At 44.0% G+C, this 15,803-nt stretch overlaps 1 pseudogene; it reads left to right on the forward strand.

Moving 5' to 3' along the window:
* The first annotated feature begins 2,475 nt into the window (after positions 1-2,475).
* Positions 2,476-11,578, forward strand: LOC100338353 (interleukin enhancer-binding factor 3 pseudogene; annotated as a pseudogene).
* The last annotated feature ends 4,225 nt before the right edge of the window (positions 11,579-15,803 follow it).

Below are 15,803 nucleotides of genomic sequence, written 5' to 3' on the forward strand. Positions count from 1 at the left end.
GCTGCCATGTAGTAGGCTAAGCCTCTGACTGCTGTACCAGCATCTCATATGAGCACTGGTTTGTGTCCCAGCTGCTCCTCTTGTGCTCTAGCTCCCTGCTGATGGCCTGGGAAAGCAATGGAAAATGGCCCAAGTGCTTGGGTCTTGCACCCACCTGGGAGACTCAGAAGAAGCTACTGGCTCCTGGCTTCGGATTGGCCCAGCTCTGGCCATTGTGGCCATTTTGGGAGTGAACCAGTGGATAGGAGACCTTTCTCTCTCTCTCTCTGTTTGTAACTCTACTTCTCAAATAAATAAAATCTTTAAAAAAGAAGAATATCCAAAATATCCCAACAAAAAGAACTGATAAATGTTTGAGAACATGAAGGAGCCATCACTCAGATATCCTCATTACATGTTTCATATATGTATGAGGTTATTGTACTGTTCATTATGTGTCCAAACATTGAGTATCAATTACCTAGGAGAGAACACTGTTCATATGCTATTTGATGAAATTCCAGAACAAGAAAATTAATGTGCAGTGACCTAAAAGAAAGGCAACTCATAACTGGCAATCAGATGGAAGGAAGGGATGTGTGGAGGATTACAGAAGACCATGGAACACATTAGTATAAAAATTAGCTCATTACTTTTGACTGTGATTGTGCAGTGAGCAGGGATGTTAACACTTACTAGACATACACTAGTATGTATATTGTAGTTCAGTCAGAATGTGAATAAATTCAGACAGTGAATAAATGGAGGAAGAATGATAGCTAACATCGCATACAATAGGAAACACTCATCAAAATTCAGCATCAAGAACCTGGTTCTTTTTTTTTTTTTTTTTTTTTTTTTTTGACAGGCAGAGTGGACAGTGAGAGAGAAAGGTCTTCCTTTGCCGTTGGTTCACCCTCCAATGGCCGCCGCTGCAGCCGGCGCACCGCGCTGATCCGATGGCAGGAGCCAGGATCCAGGTGCTTTTTCCTGGTCTCCCATGGGGTGCAGGGCCCAAGCACCTGGGCCATCCTCCACTGCACTCCCTGGCCATAGCAGAGAGCTGGCCTGGAAGAGGGGCAACCGGGACAGAATCCGGCGCCCCAACCGGGACTAGAACCCGGTGTGCCGGCGCCGCAAGGTGGAGGATTAGCCTATTGAGCCACGGCGCCGGCCAAGAACCTGGTTCTTTAAACTTTGTTCAAATAGAACCAGAAATGCAGCAAAAGCACACCCATTGTCTCACATGAAGTTCTGCAACACACTCAGAGCACCCAAATCTGTCCTGGAGATCTTACAGGGAACAGATTGGTCTTATGGTGAGGAACACAGATCTACATTTGGAGATGTCTCTTACCAGACAAGAGCTCCTGGACACACAACATGGCCTAGTAAGGATTCCTTTAGTAATTGTGTGTATGTTCAAAGGAGTTAGCATTCATGCTAAAATCATGTGTCGTGTACTAGTGAAAAAGCATTATAAGGGTCAAGTGGTGCTGCACCGTGAGTTCAGGCATTACTGGGATCCCCAAATCCCATATCACAGAGGGCTGCTTCCTCCACTCCAAATCTTGTTTCCTCCTTATGTACTAGGAAAGGCAGTGGATGCTGGCCCAAGGGCATGGACCCATAGCACCCATGTGAACAACCTGAGGGGAGTTCTGGGCTGCTGGCCGTGGCCTGGCCCGGTGCTAGTCGTTGAGGTTATCTGAAGAGCATATCAGCGACTGGAAGTTCTTCCTCCCTCTCTCTCATTGTCTATGTACTATGCCCTTCAAAAATATGATTATTTATATTTTAGATTCAATGATCTTTAACATCTAGCCATTTCACTTCCTGGGTAGGTATTACATACATACACATCCTCTCACCTAGTGGGATTCATGACAATGGTCAGAAAGGAAAGAAGAGCACATTGTCATGCAGATGGTTTGATTCAGTGAAGACAATATTTACAACTGCGTATATAGCAACTAAAATACATAGCTCCGTGCCAGCGCTCACTCAGCCTGGCACCCGCAGTCCCCCTGCCTGCACTTACTTGGCCTGTGACCTAAGTACCACGTGGGAAACACAGGCCCTGTTCCCGCGCTCACTCAGCCTGGAACCCAGTGTGCCCGCGCTCACGCGGGAAACGCAGCCCCGGTGCCCACACCCAGTCAGCCTGCCACCAGCAGCCCCATGCAGGACACACAGGCCCCATACCCACGCTCACTCGGCCTGGCACCCGCAGACGCACGCGGGGCACACGGCCTGGCAACCACAGCTCTTCGCAGGACACACAGGCCCCAGGCCCGCGCTCACTCGGCCAGGCACCCGCCCCCCACGCGGGACACATAGCGCCTGGGAAGCGGAGTATTCGCGGGACCGCGCCGGCCCCTATGCGCCTGCACTAACCGGGATAAGTGGCGGAGTCTCTTGGAGCTTGGAGGCTAGAGGGTGGCTTGCGGAGCCGAGAATCAAGAGAGGATAGTCCGAATATACCACTTTCTGCTTATGGACCACAGTTCCCACAAGAGAGCAGCTCAGATTATCCTCACAGGCTACTCAACCAGGCCTCTTCCGGGCCCTGGCCCTGGCAGCGCAGAGGAGCGCGGGATTGAAGCCTTTCCCCCGCGCCTGCGCAGTCGCCTTCAAGAAGGCAGGCTCCAGAATCCTGCGTAGGTGAGGACCACTGCAGTCAGTCTGGCCCGGCAGAGGCCCATGCCTTTGAGGGCAAAGGAGCGTTGGATCGGCCAGGGTTGGGGAAAGCGGGCCTGGGATTTTAGGCTGAGTTTCCCGCAAGCTTGTGAGGCCATAACGCTGAGGGGTGGCTTTGCGGGTGCAGCCTGGCGGGCAACCCCAGATCCCGAGGCTCCGCACCCCTCTGTCTCATTTGCGCCACCTTTAGGACCCGCTGTAGACTAAGGATCCAGAGGGAAAGCAGAAGTGGCGTCCTACAATGAAAGCCCTCGCAAAAACGCCAGGACTTAGATGCGGGGTGGGTCTCTGCGCTGAGTGTTGAGGGCTAGGTTAGCTTAAAATTAATATCCTGGAGTAGCTCAGTTCACAATAGCTAAGATATGGAATTAATCTGTCAACTGAAGATTGGATAAGGAAATAATTGGATATACACACCTGGAATACCACATAGCAGTAAAAAAAAAAAAAGAAAGAAAGAAAAATCCTGTCATTTGCAACAAAATGGATGAAACTAGAAAACATCATATTCGTGAAATAAGCCAGTCTTAAAGGGGCAAATACCACATGTTCTCCCTGATCTGTGATAACTAATAGAGCACCTAAAAGAATCTGTAGAGGTGAAACTGACACTTTGAGAAGCAATCAGCTGAACAGCATTGTCTCCACTGTTGAGGAACTTTTTTTTTTTTATTTCATATAATTTGTTGAACTCTTAATATAAAGTTAATCATGTGTTCAAAGTCAATTGACAATAGATCTTAGTAAAAAAAAAAAAAAAAAGAATGGGAATAGGAGTGGGAGGAGCAAGAGAGATGGGAGTGTGTGTGGAAGGAATTGCCATGTTCCTAAAGTTGAATTTATGAAGTGTGTGAAGTTTATATGCCTTAAATAAAAGGTTTCTCTGGGAAAAAACAAGTAGAAGACTACAAAAAAAAAAAAAGTGCCAGTGGCCATTTGTACTTGAAACGATTTAAAAAAATTAATAGATTGGGGTTTTATTTTTTAGTTAGAAAGTCCTAAGCACAGGCTCAAACACTGCGTGTAGTATGGTAAGGTTTAAGTTTATTTAGAAAGTGGGAAGAACACCAGAGACATGAGGGCCTTATTCAGGGAGAGCAGACCAGAAAGGGTAGCTGGGGAGCTCCATAAGCCATGGTTGCAGGGGTCCAGGAGGAGAGAGGGAGCAGGTCAGAGATCCGGCCAGTGAGACACGGCCCAGCCCTGCAGCCTCCCAGCCTCACTTTGGCTTGAAAGCAGGGTGGATACAGGTGGGAGTACGTGGAGGCAGGGGAAGTGTGGCCTGCAGCTCATGGACCTAATCTATCTCCCTGACCAGTCCCATAGCGAGAGGAGCGCGGCTGGCTTCTTGGGGAGAGGGGATATGGAACACGCTCAGGTATGGAACACTCTAAGCCCATCTGATGACGGCAGATTCGTGCCTCCAGTGGGACCAGCTGGGGCCGGGCCAGAAAAGCCTCACGTGTCTTGAACCCTGCTTGCTTCCCCTGCTTGCAGGTGGCCAGAGAACGAAGTCCCCTGATGCAGAAGGAACCGCGGCCACACCTCTCTCAGCTGTCCCGAGTGGGTTATGTTGTCTGCTTCTACGAGATGCACTTGGTTTTCAGGACGCGTTCATCTGGTTTCATTCTCTTGAACAGCCCTGGTTGAGAATAATTTAGTGATTTGGACAGCGGGATTTCTCTACTTGTTTCATGGCCTGGGGCCTCAAGAACACGTTCCTCTTTGCAGTGCTCCACTTGGTCCTACAGGCCACTGCGTGCTGTGGGTTCTGATAGGGAAATACACCGCCGAAGCTCATGGACCATGCTTTGTCTTTGACTGTCATTTGTTTGGTAAGCAGGTTAGGGTTTAGATATCATTAATGATTTCCCGGTAAAAATGGAGTTGCCACCCCTCACTCCCCACCCCACCCAGGGAACCCATGAATGGAACTTTCTGGAATCAGCCAGATGTGGTTTGAGGACTGGCACCAGAATTTGTTTGGGATACATCTTTAGATAGAATGAGAGAGGTGTGTAGCGTACTGGTGGAGAATGTTTAGCTACATTAAGAGGATTTGAGTCCTCACTGCCACTTAAATCTGAGTGAGGTTTTACAGTCTCTCTGTCACAGTTCCAATATGCATAGAGTCAGAATTCTAATTGTATATACTTCATGGGTTATTTGTAAACTTCAGAAAAGAACCTGATACATAGTGAGTCCATAAACAATGTTAGCTATTGTTGTTAAATGGCAGTGCTTACTTATCGCCTGTCAGCGTTCTGTAGTCCCATGGCAGTGAAAATGTTAATTATAATGGGTGTTTGCAAGCAGGAAAATGAGCCAGATGCCCAAATGGTCTGCAACAGGGATTCAGGACACGAAGTCTTCAGATTCCGTTCATTGGCCTTCAAAGCAACAAAATCTCTACAGATTGTATACAGAATCACTGTATATATTTATAATGATTACTTTTGTTGGGTGAGGGAAATCCATGAAAGCACTGCATTCCTTTAAATTAGAGATATTGTTTTTTTTTTTGAAATTTTAAATTACTATTTAAATTTTCAATTAGTATTACCCTTTTTTCAGAAATAAAACTATACCAAAACATGCTTGTAGAAGTGTTTTGGGAAAATGCACTTAAAATAGTAACTCTGGATTTGTGACCATGGATCATTTTAATTTTTTCTTTTATAGGTTTCTTAATGGAAATATTTCACAAATCTGCATTAATCTGTTATCAGGAATATAAGAAAAAACTGTCATTGATTTTTTTACATGAGCATGTAGACAGGACACGTTATAGTCACTAAGAAAATTGATTAAATAGCCTGCATAAAAGATGGCAACAAGAAGACTAAAAGAAATAGTTTTGGCCAGGTATTGACTATTTAACCTCATCAACATGCTAAGGTTTATAATTCTTTAAGATTACATAGATTTTAATCAAATGTAAAGATTTAAATTTAAATTAATCTAAAATCTCAGAATTGAAATTTTAAGAGATTCTTCCATTTGTTGATGTCTGCTTCAACTTAGCAATTAAAATTGAATCATAGGTTGAACCACTGGTTCAATCATTTACATATTAGATTATAAGTTCAAGTCCCATCTCCTGTTTCTGCTCAAGCTTTTTTCTAATGTGCCTGGGATTCAGAGATAATTTTCCAAGTACCAGGCCCCTGCCATCCATGCAGAAGACCTGGATGGAGTTCCTGGCTTAAATAACCCTGATTCCTAAATCAAATTGTTACTAATTAAATCAGGGAGCTTGGGAGTGGGTGCCAGGACTTTGTATATTTTCAAGATCTTCAGGCCATTCAAGTTGCAGAAAACTTGAGCAATTTTTATTTATACCATTTTTCTCCACGGGTTTTGGGAGGCCAGCCAGATTTGTAAGACAAAAGAGAAAGTTCTGGTTTAAATGGGAATGGGGAATAGGGTCTACCAATGATGGGTGTGCATAGCCCAGTGTCTGGTGGAGATCACTCTATCCAGGAGGAGGTTGGGGACCAGCTGGAAGCCCCCTGCCAGAATCCTGCTAGAGTGTCTGGGCATTGCTTCCATGCCAGAGACTCTGCTGTATTCCTGTATTCCTTGTGTAGCTGATTCCCCATGGTTTTAGGGAGGGCATTATCTGTCTAAATTATGTCTCACCTTTCATAGCTTGTCCATGTACTGGAGGCAAGAATTGCATGTAGGAATAGAAAAGTAAAACAAGCTTTTAAAATTTAGAAGCTCTGAGGCAATTCTTTTCTCATGATTTCACATTCTACTCACAGCTCCAGCTTTTGTGAACTCTGCTTCTCCAGTAAATGACCCCCGAGGAAAACTGACCAGTGCTTACAATACTAGAATAATGACCCACATAACTTGGTGTTTCTATTTGAAACTGTCTTTTCCATACTACATTGACATTACCAATTGTTATTCTGGAAGTTCTTAGCCCCACTCAACAGTTGTCTCCCATTCCAGTGAGGGGTGGGGCTCTGCATCCCAGGCCACTACTGTGTGCCCCCTTCTTCTCCAGGTGTGCATTGGCCAAATCATTCAGCATTTCCTGTGTGCTCACTCTGCTTCTGTCTAGAACAGAGGTGAAACAGAAGCTGGAGGAGGGCATTGTTATCTGAAACTCTTAGAGCCCAAGAACACCTTAAAAAGCACTGTCCAGAGCGATTATAATGTGAGCTACATATGTAATTTAAAATTTTCCAATGGTCACATTTAAAAAGTAAAGAATAAAATGCAAGGCATGTACATAAAATTAAATATTTTATTAGTACATTAAAGTAAAAAATGTAATTAATTTTAATGATTTATTTAATGCATTGAAGCCAATATATTATTTCAAAGTGTAATCAATATATAATTATTAAGCTATTTAAAAAATTTCCTTTATAAAGGGTTTGCTATCTGGCATATATTTTGCATGCACAGCACATCTGAATTTGGACTAGCTAGCATGTTTGTCAGTGATTTTAGGATTTTGTGTAATGTAAATATAATTTAAAATATTTAACACTGCAGAAATACATTGCTAAGCCTGTGTTGTAAATTTAAAATATGTAGTGTGGGGAGCAACCCGGACTGGACTGAGTTACTGGAATTAAGACTTATTCTATGCATCTGCTCTCCCACAATATGGCGCTGGGAGAGGAGGAAACAGCTTCTACACAGCTGCCTCTCACCAACTTGACAAGCTGCAGGACCTGCTCCTGATTGGAGGAGAGCAGCGTACTCGGCGTGTGGGGAGCCGAGTTGGGATTGGCGGAGGAGGACTATAAAGGAGGAGAGAGACGGCATGCACCAGGAACATCTAAGGGGAACATCTACCTGAGGAACACCTGTGCAGCCCCCGAGAGAGCCAGCCGGCGGTGTGCCGCTCCCCTGCGGAAGTGGGGAATGTGGCCAGGGGGAACTGCCCTTCCACGGAGGTGGAAGGGATGGTAGCCAACCCGGGAAGGACCAGCAGCCAACCCGGGAAGGACCAGCAGCCAACCCGGGAAGGACCAGCAGCAAACCCGGGGAGGGCCGAGCAGACAGAAGAACAGCGCAGGGTCCTGTGTCGTTCCTCCACGAAGAGGGGGAGCGACATAATGGTGCCGTGACTCGGATATGAAGCCTAGGCAGGGTTTAGTGTCGTTCCTCCACGAAGAGGGGGAGCGACATAATGGTGCCGTGACTCGGATATGAAGCCTAGGCAGGACTTAGTGTCGTTCCTCCATGAAGAGGGGGAGCGACAATGTAGTAAGGGACTTATTATACTAAGAAAAAATTGTAATGAAGCAATGTAATAAAAAGTTAGATTTAGAAAAATACTTAATTTTATGGAAATTCTACTTTTTAAAACAGATTTATAGTTCCTTTGAGGAAAAAAATTGCAAGTCATTATTTTCTGGTCCTTATAAAAGCAAAGAAGATAGAATAAATTATATTTATTCAGTTTATTGATAATTTTTAGGCCTTTTACATGCAGCGTTCTTTTAAACCTATTCAGATAGTCTGACATGTCTGGAAATAAATAATTTTAGGTATCCCTGATTATATAGAAATTTTTGACTTTCATAGTTGTGGGTGAACTGCAAATACTATGTACTTGGCCTGGAAGCCAGGTTGAAACAATGGCTTCTTTTTGTACTACCTGTATGATAGTTACAATATGAATAAAAATCATTTAACAAAAAGGGGAATAATGTGCAACAACAGGGACTATGTGTGTCATGCAAAGCTTCAGAGATTGCCCTTTACCAAAAACATTTGCCAACCCCTTGTATACACTGATAGAAATCTTCAGAAAATATAGATATTCTGCATCAGTCACTGTCTTTTCCTTACTGCCACCTACCCACATCACAGGCTTGCTGCCCTAGCCTGTTCATTGAAAAATTACTTCATGTTGAAAATGTCTTCTTTAATCTTGTAAATAATATATGGCTTTGTTATTTCAGGATTTGGTGATGTTCAGAGATGTAACTGTAGACTTTTCTCAGGAAGAGTGAGAATGCTTGAACTCAAATAAGTCTTGTGAATTTCTAAATCATTTGATGCAAATAGTCATACCCAGTGACACCAAGTGGCTATAGTTCTCTAATATCACAGCACTGTTTGAAATATATGACAGAGAGCTCTATACCCAAGTTGAATATTTATAATGGAGATTTTTATGACCTGAACACCTAAAATATTTACTGTATGACCCTTTATTTAAAACAAAGTTTAGTTACCCCTGGTATGGACAATGCATGATGACCTTTATAACTCCAAAGTTATATTTGCATGCTGGGATTCCTTCTCCTAGCATGGAACAGAACACCCAGAGTCCACAGAGCCCACCACTCCCAATATACCCCAATCAGAATCATTCACAGAGGTTTTCTGCTTGAAATAATTTAGTCTGCAGCTCCACTGAGATTTAAACTAGGGGGAGAAGTGAAATTATTATCCCTGGAAACAGTAGAAAAAAATCAATTTTTATGTGATGTATGTTCTTATGTAGAGAGAGATTTTTTAAGATAACTGCAACATTATTATCACCCACATCTCATATTGGGTGTTCTCACTTTTTTCATACAACTCTAGTAATGCTTTGTTGACTTTGTTGACCTTTTCCAAAAAATTAACTTTTGGTTTAATTGTATTTTTATTATTTTCCTATTCTATATTTTTAAAAATTTCTAATTATTTTGTCATTCTTTCTGCTAGTGTTGGGTTTAACTTGCTCTACTTTCAATTCTTTAAACTTTAAAGTTAAATTATTTATTTAGCGGGGCTCCGGCCAGTCACGTGTCCCCGCACCGCCTGCTCGCCCCTGGCCCCAGCTCCTCCTCCTCCTCTTCTGGCCATTGCAGTTGGACTCCGCAGCCCGGTGCTCACTGCGTGGCTTTTTCGGGGGAGGCCGACAACGTGGACGTGCCGGCTGAGGACGAGAACAAAGAAGGGACTGGGGAGCAGAAGACGGAGCACATGACCAGAACCCTGCGGGGCGTCATGCGGGTCGGCCTTGCAGCCAAGGGTCTCCTGCTCAAGGGGTCCTGGATCTGGAGCTGGTGCTGCTCTGTAAGGAGAAGCCCACGGCTGCCCTCTTGGACAGGTGGCTGACAACCTGGCCATCCAGCTCACTGCCGTGACAGAAGACAAATATGAGATCCTGCAGTCTGTGGACGATGCTACAATTGTGATAAAAAACACAAAAGAGCCTCCATTGTCCTTGACTATCCACCTGACCTCCCCCGTGGTCAGAGAAGAGATGGAGAAAGTATTAGCTGGAGAAACGCTATCAGTCAACGACCCCCCGGACGTTCTGGACAAGCAGAAATGCCTTGCTGCCTTGGCGTCCCTCCGCCACGCCAAGTGGTTCCAGGCCAGAGCCAACGGGCTGAAGTTCTGTGTCATTGTCATCCGGGTCCTGAGGGACCTGTGCACCCGTGTGCCCACCTGGGGTCCTCTCAGAGGATGGCCTCTGGAGCTCCTGTGTGAGAAGTCCATCGGCACAGCCAACAGACCCATGGGTGCCGGCGAGGCCCTGCGGAGGGTGCTGGAGTGCCTGGCGTCAGGCATCGTGATGCCAGATGGTTCTGGCATTTATGACCCTTGTGAAAAAGAAGCCACTGATGCTATTGGGCATCTAGACAGACAGCAACGGGAAGATATCACACAGAGTGCGCAGCATGCACTGCGGCTTGCAGCATTTGGCCAGCTCCATAAAGTCCTGGGCATGGACCCCCTGCCTTCCAAGATGCCCAAGTAACCAAAGAACGAAAACCCCGTGGACTACATCGTTCAAATCCCCCCCAGCACCACCTACGCCATCACCCCCATGAAGCGCCCAATGGAAGAGGATGGGGAGGAGAAGTCGCCCAGCAAAAAGAAGATTCAGAAGAAAGAGGAGAAGGCTGAGCCGCCGCAGGCCATGAACGCGCTGATGCAGCTGAACCAGCTGAAGCCGGGGCTGCAGTACAGGCTGGTCTCGCAGACCGGCTCCGTGCACGCGCCCATCTTCACCATGTCTGTGGAGGTGGATGGCAATTCCTTCGAGGCCTCAGGGCCGTCCAAGAAGACTGCCAAGCTGCACGTGGCCGTCAAGGTGTTGCAGGACATGGGCTTGCCCACGGGCACCGAGGGCAGGGACTCCAGCAAGGGGGAGGACTCGGCCGAGGAGACCGAGTCGAAGCCTGCAGTGGTGGCCCCACCTCCTGTGGTGGAAGCCGTGTCCACCCCCAGCGCTGCCTTCCCCACGGATGCCACGGCTGAGGGGCCGATCCTGACTAAGCATGGGAAGAACCCAGTCATGGAGCTGAACGAGAAGAGACGTGGCCTCAAGTAAAAGCTCATCTCCGAGACCGGGGGCAGCCACGACAAGCACTTTGTCATGGAGGTGGAGGTGGAGGGACAGAGGTTTCAAGGTGCTGGCTCCAACAAAAAGGCGACAAAGGCCTACGCTGCCCTGGCAGCCCTGGAGAAGCTTTTCCCTGATGCCCCTCTCGCCCTGGAAGCCAACAAGAAGAAAAGAGCCCCAGTCCCTGTCAGAGGCGGGCCGAAGTTTGCTGCCAAGCCGCATAACCCTGGCTTCGGCATGGGAGGCCCCATGCACTATGAGGTGCCCCCGCCCCCCAACCTTCGAGGCCGGGGCAGAGGAGGGAACATCCGCGGGTGAGGGCGAGGGCGAGGCAGAGGCTTTGGCGCCTACCACGGAGGCTACATGAACGCTGGCGCCGGGTACGACAGCTACGGGTACGGAGGCAACTCGGCGACAGCAGGCTACAGTGACTTTTTCACAGACTGCTACGGCTATCATGATTTTGGGTCTTCCTAGAGTGTCTAAAAGTATTGGCACACAAAATCAACTTTTTACTCCAATTTCCTCCAACTCCAAACCCACAGTGTCCGTGGCGTGTCCCTGTGCTTCGCTGGGTTTCTCAACCGTGCTTTCCACCGCAGCTTGTCTGAGACTCTTACCTGCAGAATTTAAGACAATGGCAGTTCTTATCGTGATTTGCCTTTGAACTTGGTCATATTGAAGTTCACAATAAGTGGAAAACAATTTTCTCAGAGAATGTATTTTTTGTGCAAAATTGCACAGAATTCTAGAGCCAGTGTTGTTCAGCATTAAGGCAAAAGCCCACCTTTGCTTTTTATGGAAAGCATTACTTTATTTAAAGAGACAGACAATGACACATTTTAATCTACCTTTGTCTTAATTTACAGCAGGTTTTGTATGAATTTTTAACCATTTAACAAATCCCCAAACCTGGTTGATGCCTTTGACAGTGATGCAAGCGATTCACCACGTTTGAGTCACAGCAGCCGGCGTTCCTTTTTGTTGTGATGAGCATGTACCATGTTGGGGACGCATGGGGGACTGTACTGTGTGCTGAGTCCTCCCGCCTTTTGTAAATGCTCTGGTGGGTTCTTGTCTGGGGATGGGACACTCGTGGCTGGTCAGCTAGAGTGAACTCTCAAAGCTCTCACATCTGTGCTTCCATTACTAGTGCAAGAAACAGGCTCCAAAGGGACAACGTCATATGTTGCAAGTCCTACTCACAGCTGCAAATGCATGGAATTCTAGATGTCCCTCTCTCTCTCTTTTTTTTTTTTAAGCGAGGCTTTAAAATGCTCCAGCACAGAGCCTGCTGAGTTCTGCGAGGGAGCTGGCCCCCGCAGGGCCTTGTGCCAGGTGTGTGGCTGCCACCTGCTCCCCCGAGTGCAGAGGCACCTGGAGTGATACTGGCTCCGTGGAGCCCCGTGTTTTCTCGTGGGAACCCTCCTTGGACATGGTGGCTTTGCCTCTGACCAGCAGATCTCTGTGCCACAAATCCCGCCTCTGTGTTGGACTTGCAAGATTGAGCGTTTATTCAGGCAAAAACCGGGCAACATGGTTACTACACAATCTGTTCCCAGAGGTTTGAAACATTCAGTGAAACTTTTTAAAACTTGGATTGCATGATGTATTTTTTTTAGAAAGTTATTGTTTGAGAATAATGTCTTTTTATACCAGGAAATAGTTATCCTGAATGACGTTGAAAACTTCCCTCCCCTTTATTTTTTTTAATCAATACATGTTAAAGTAAAAAAAAAAATTATTTATTTAGGATATTTCTTTTTTATGTCCACCTCACATTTTATGGTAAAAATATTAACAGAAATATGCTAAAAATTATTGCAGTGTGTGATTTGAGGAGAGCCAGCAACAAGATGAATTCATTTAAAAATTTCCCAGAAAACTGAAAAAATGCCTCTTCACTTTCAAATTATCCTGGCACCTTTGTCAAAAATCAATTGATCATAAATGTAAATGTTTGTTTCTAATTTTCAATTCCATCCCAGGAAATTATGACTTTCCTTATGCTTATACCATAGTTTTAATTTAGTGTGGCCTTGTAAATTTTAAAATCCAGAGATATATAACTTCCAACTTTGTTCTGTTAAGATTGCTTCAGCTAATCAGAGTCCAGTGTATATTCATATGAACTTTAGGTTCAGTTTATTACTGGAAAAAAGTCCTGCTGATATTTTGATTGGGATGGCAGTGAAACTACAGCTCAATTTGCACAATATAACCTTCTTAACAATATAGACTTTTTAATTTACAATGTAGGATATCTCTGCATGTATTTAGACCTTCCATTTATTCCAGCAATCTTTCAGCAATCTTTGGCAGTTCTTCAGTGTTTATATGTTTTGTGTGAATTTAATTTTATTATGCATTTTATTCTGTTTTCTATTTATTTAAATCATTTTTAATTTCATTTCCAGATTATTCACTGTTTAGAAACATAGTTGGTATTTAACTTTGATGAACTTGTTTATCAATTCTTGTAGGTATGACTTCAGGTTTTTCTACAAGATTATGATTCCTGCTAATGAGGAGAGTTTTAATTCTTTCTTTCCAATATGAATTCAGTTTTTTCTTCCCCTATTTCACTGTTTAGAACTTCCATCAAAACGTTGAACGAAATTTGTGGGTGCATTCTGTCCTTGGTCCTCATCTCAGGGGGAAGTGTTTAGTCTTTCGCAATCATTGTGTTAGCTTTAAGCTTTTTTATAAATGCCTACTATGGTGTTGGCTGTTAAGTTTGAGTACTGAATATCTTCCAACGTCCCAAGGATAAAAGGCTTGATCCTCAGTCTTAATGCAACCATGAGGGTGGGAACTCAATCCCATTGTGGTGTTTGGAAGTGGGACCTTTAGGAGGTGTCTGGATTGGATTGAGACATTAGGGTAGAGTTGCCGTGAATCGTGGTGGCCTTGTAGGAGACGATATAGACTCATATACTCCCTTTTGCCATCTGATGCTCTATATTGCCTCAGGACTGCACCAGCAAGAATGCCATTATTGTAGGAGAACCAGCGAGGCCCACTCAATCCTGAACTGTGTACCTTCAAAACCATGGGGCAAATAAACCTTTCTTTATGTTGTGAGTTTCCTCAGTTATTTCAATGTGGTAGCAGAAAGCTAATTAGCAGTATGTTTTATAATTTTGAGGAAGTTCCCTTTTATTTACAGTTTGTTGAAAGTTTTGTTTTCTCTCATGGGTGTTACCTTATTACAAATGCTTTATTGGCACCCATTGATATGGTCATGGTATTATTCATTTTTTGTATTGACTGAAGTATTTATGTTAATCAATTTTTAGTGTTAAAATACAGGGATAAATTCCATATGGTGATGATATACAATGTGGATGTGATTTCCTAAAATATTGTTGAGGATTCCTGACTTTATTCAAAATAAATATTGGTCTGTTGTGTTCTTCTGATATCTTAATTTGCCTTGTGTATATGTTTAAAATTGGATTCACAGATGGTTCCCTCCCATATTTTCTGGGAAACTTTGGGAAGCATTGCTAACATTGATTATTTCAGTGAAATATATAACCAACTTGTTGAAATCTACTAAAATGATGGCTGTTATTTGGTTTCAGATTAACTTAAATCCATAGATCACATTGAAAAGAACTTACATTTTAAAAGTTCTGCATGCTCCAATCTGTGGGGAGCAACTCGGATTAGACTGTTACTGGAATTAAGACTTATTCTATGCATCTGCTCTCCCACAATATGGCGCTGGGAGAGGAGTAAACAGCTTCTACCCAGCTGCCTCTCACCAACTTGACAAGCTGAAGGAGCTGCTCCTGATTGGAGGAGAGCGGCGTGCTCGGCGTGTGGGCAGCCGAGTTGGGATTGGCGGAGGAGGATTATATAGGAGGAGAGAGACGGCATGGTGGTGTGGGTTGGTTGGAGAGTGGGTTGGAGAGTTTGCGGGGAAGTTCGTTACTTCGTTCTTTCTCATTTTTCTCTACTCATTCTTGCTTTGGGAGTTTGCTGTTTACTTATTCTTACTTTACTATAGAAAGGACTTGTAAAAAAAGGGAACAACAAGCGCCCGGTCCGGTGCGGCTCCTCCGCGTGCGGAGGAGCAGCAAGTGGTTCCGTGACTCGGATATGAAGCCTAGGCAGGGTTTAGTGTCGTTCCCCCATGAAGACGGGGAGCGACACAATCTATGAATAAAAATATACAAATGAAATATACTTAGATTTTAATGTTTTAATTACTATTTTGTACTTTTCTGTATACAGATCTTGTCCATAATTTGTTAGCTGTATCCTTAAAAGGTACTTCACTTTTGGGGTTGTTATTGGAAATGTTACCATTTTTTGAGCTTCAGCTTTAACTAGTATAAAAAGTAATTGCCTTTTGTACACAAATTTTGTTTCTTATTTTAATTAATTTTAACAGATTTAATATAATTTATAGGTCCAAGTCTAAGATCATAATGATATTCCTTTCCTCTCTCCTTCCCTCCAACCCTACATCCTTCTACCTTTCTTTCTGTCTTTTTTTAGTTTTTGCAATAACATTTTAAATTTACATTATAGTAAAAAGAGTTAATACTTCACCAAATAAGTTTAACAAATAAAAAGTAAAAATACCATAGTTTAGTGGGAATATATACAATAGCTATAAACAATAATTCTATGGAAAAATGACCATTTCACCCATATACAGTTTTTTTGTCAGCCATTTGTAATTTCCTTCTATGATATTGTAACATCTAAATAATTCTTATGTGGTTGCAAGATAATAATTAATTTAATTGACTCTATGCCATTTCCTCTCAACAGTTTATGCAGAGATATG

This window comes from Oryctolagus cuniculus, chromosome 16, assembly GCF_051225735.1.
Source record: "Oryctolagus cuniculus isolate XC-2025 breed Fujian yellow rabbit chromosome 16, ASM5122573v1, whole genome shotgun sequence".
Classification (NCBI taxonomy): domain Eukaryota; kingdom Metazoa; phylum Chordata; class Mammalia; order Lagomorpha; family Leporidae; genus Oryctolagus; species Oryctolagus cuniculus.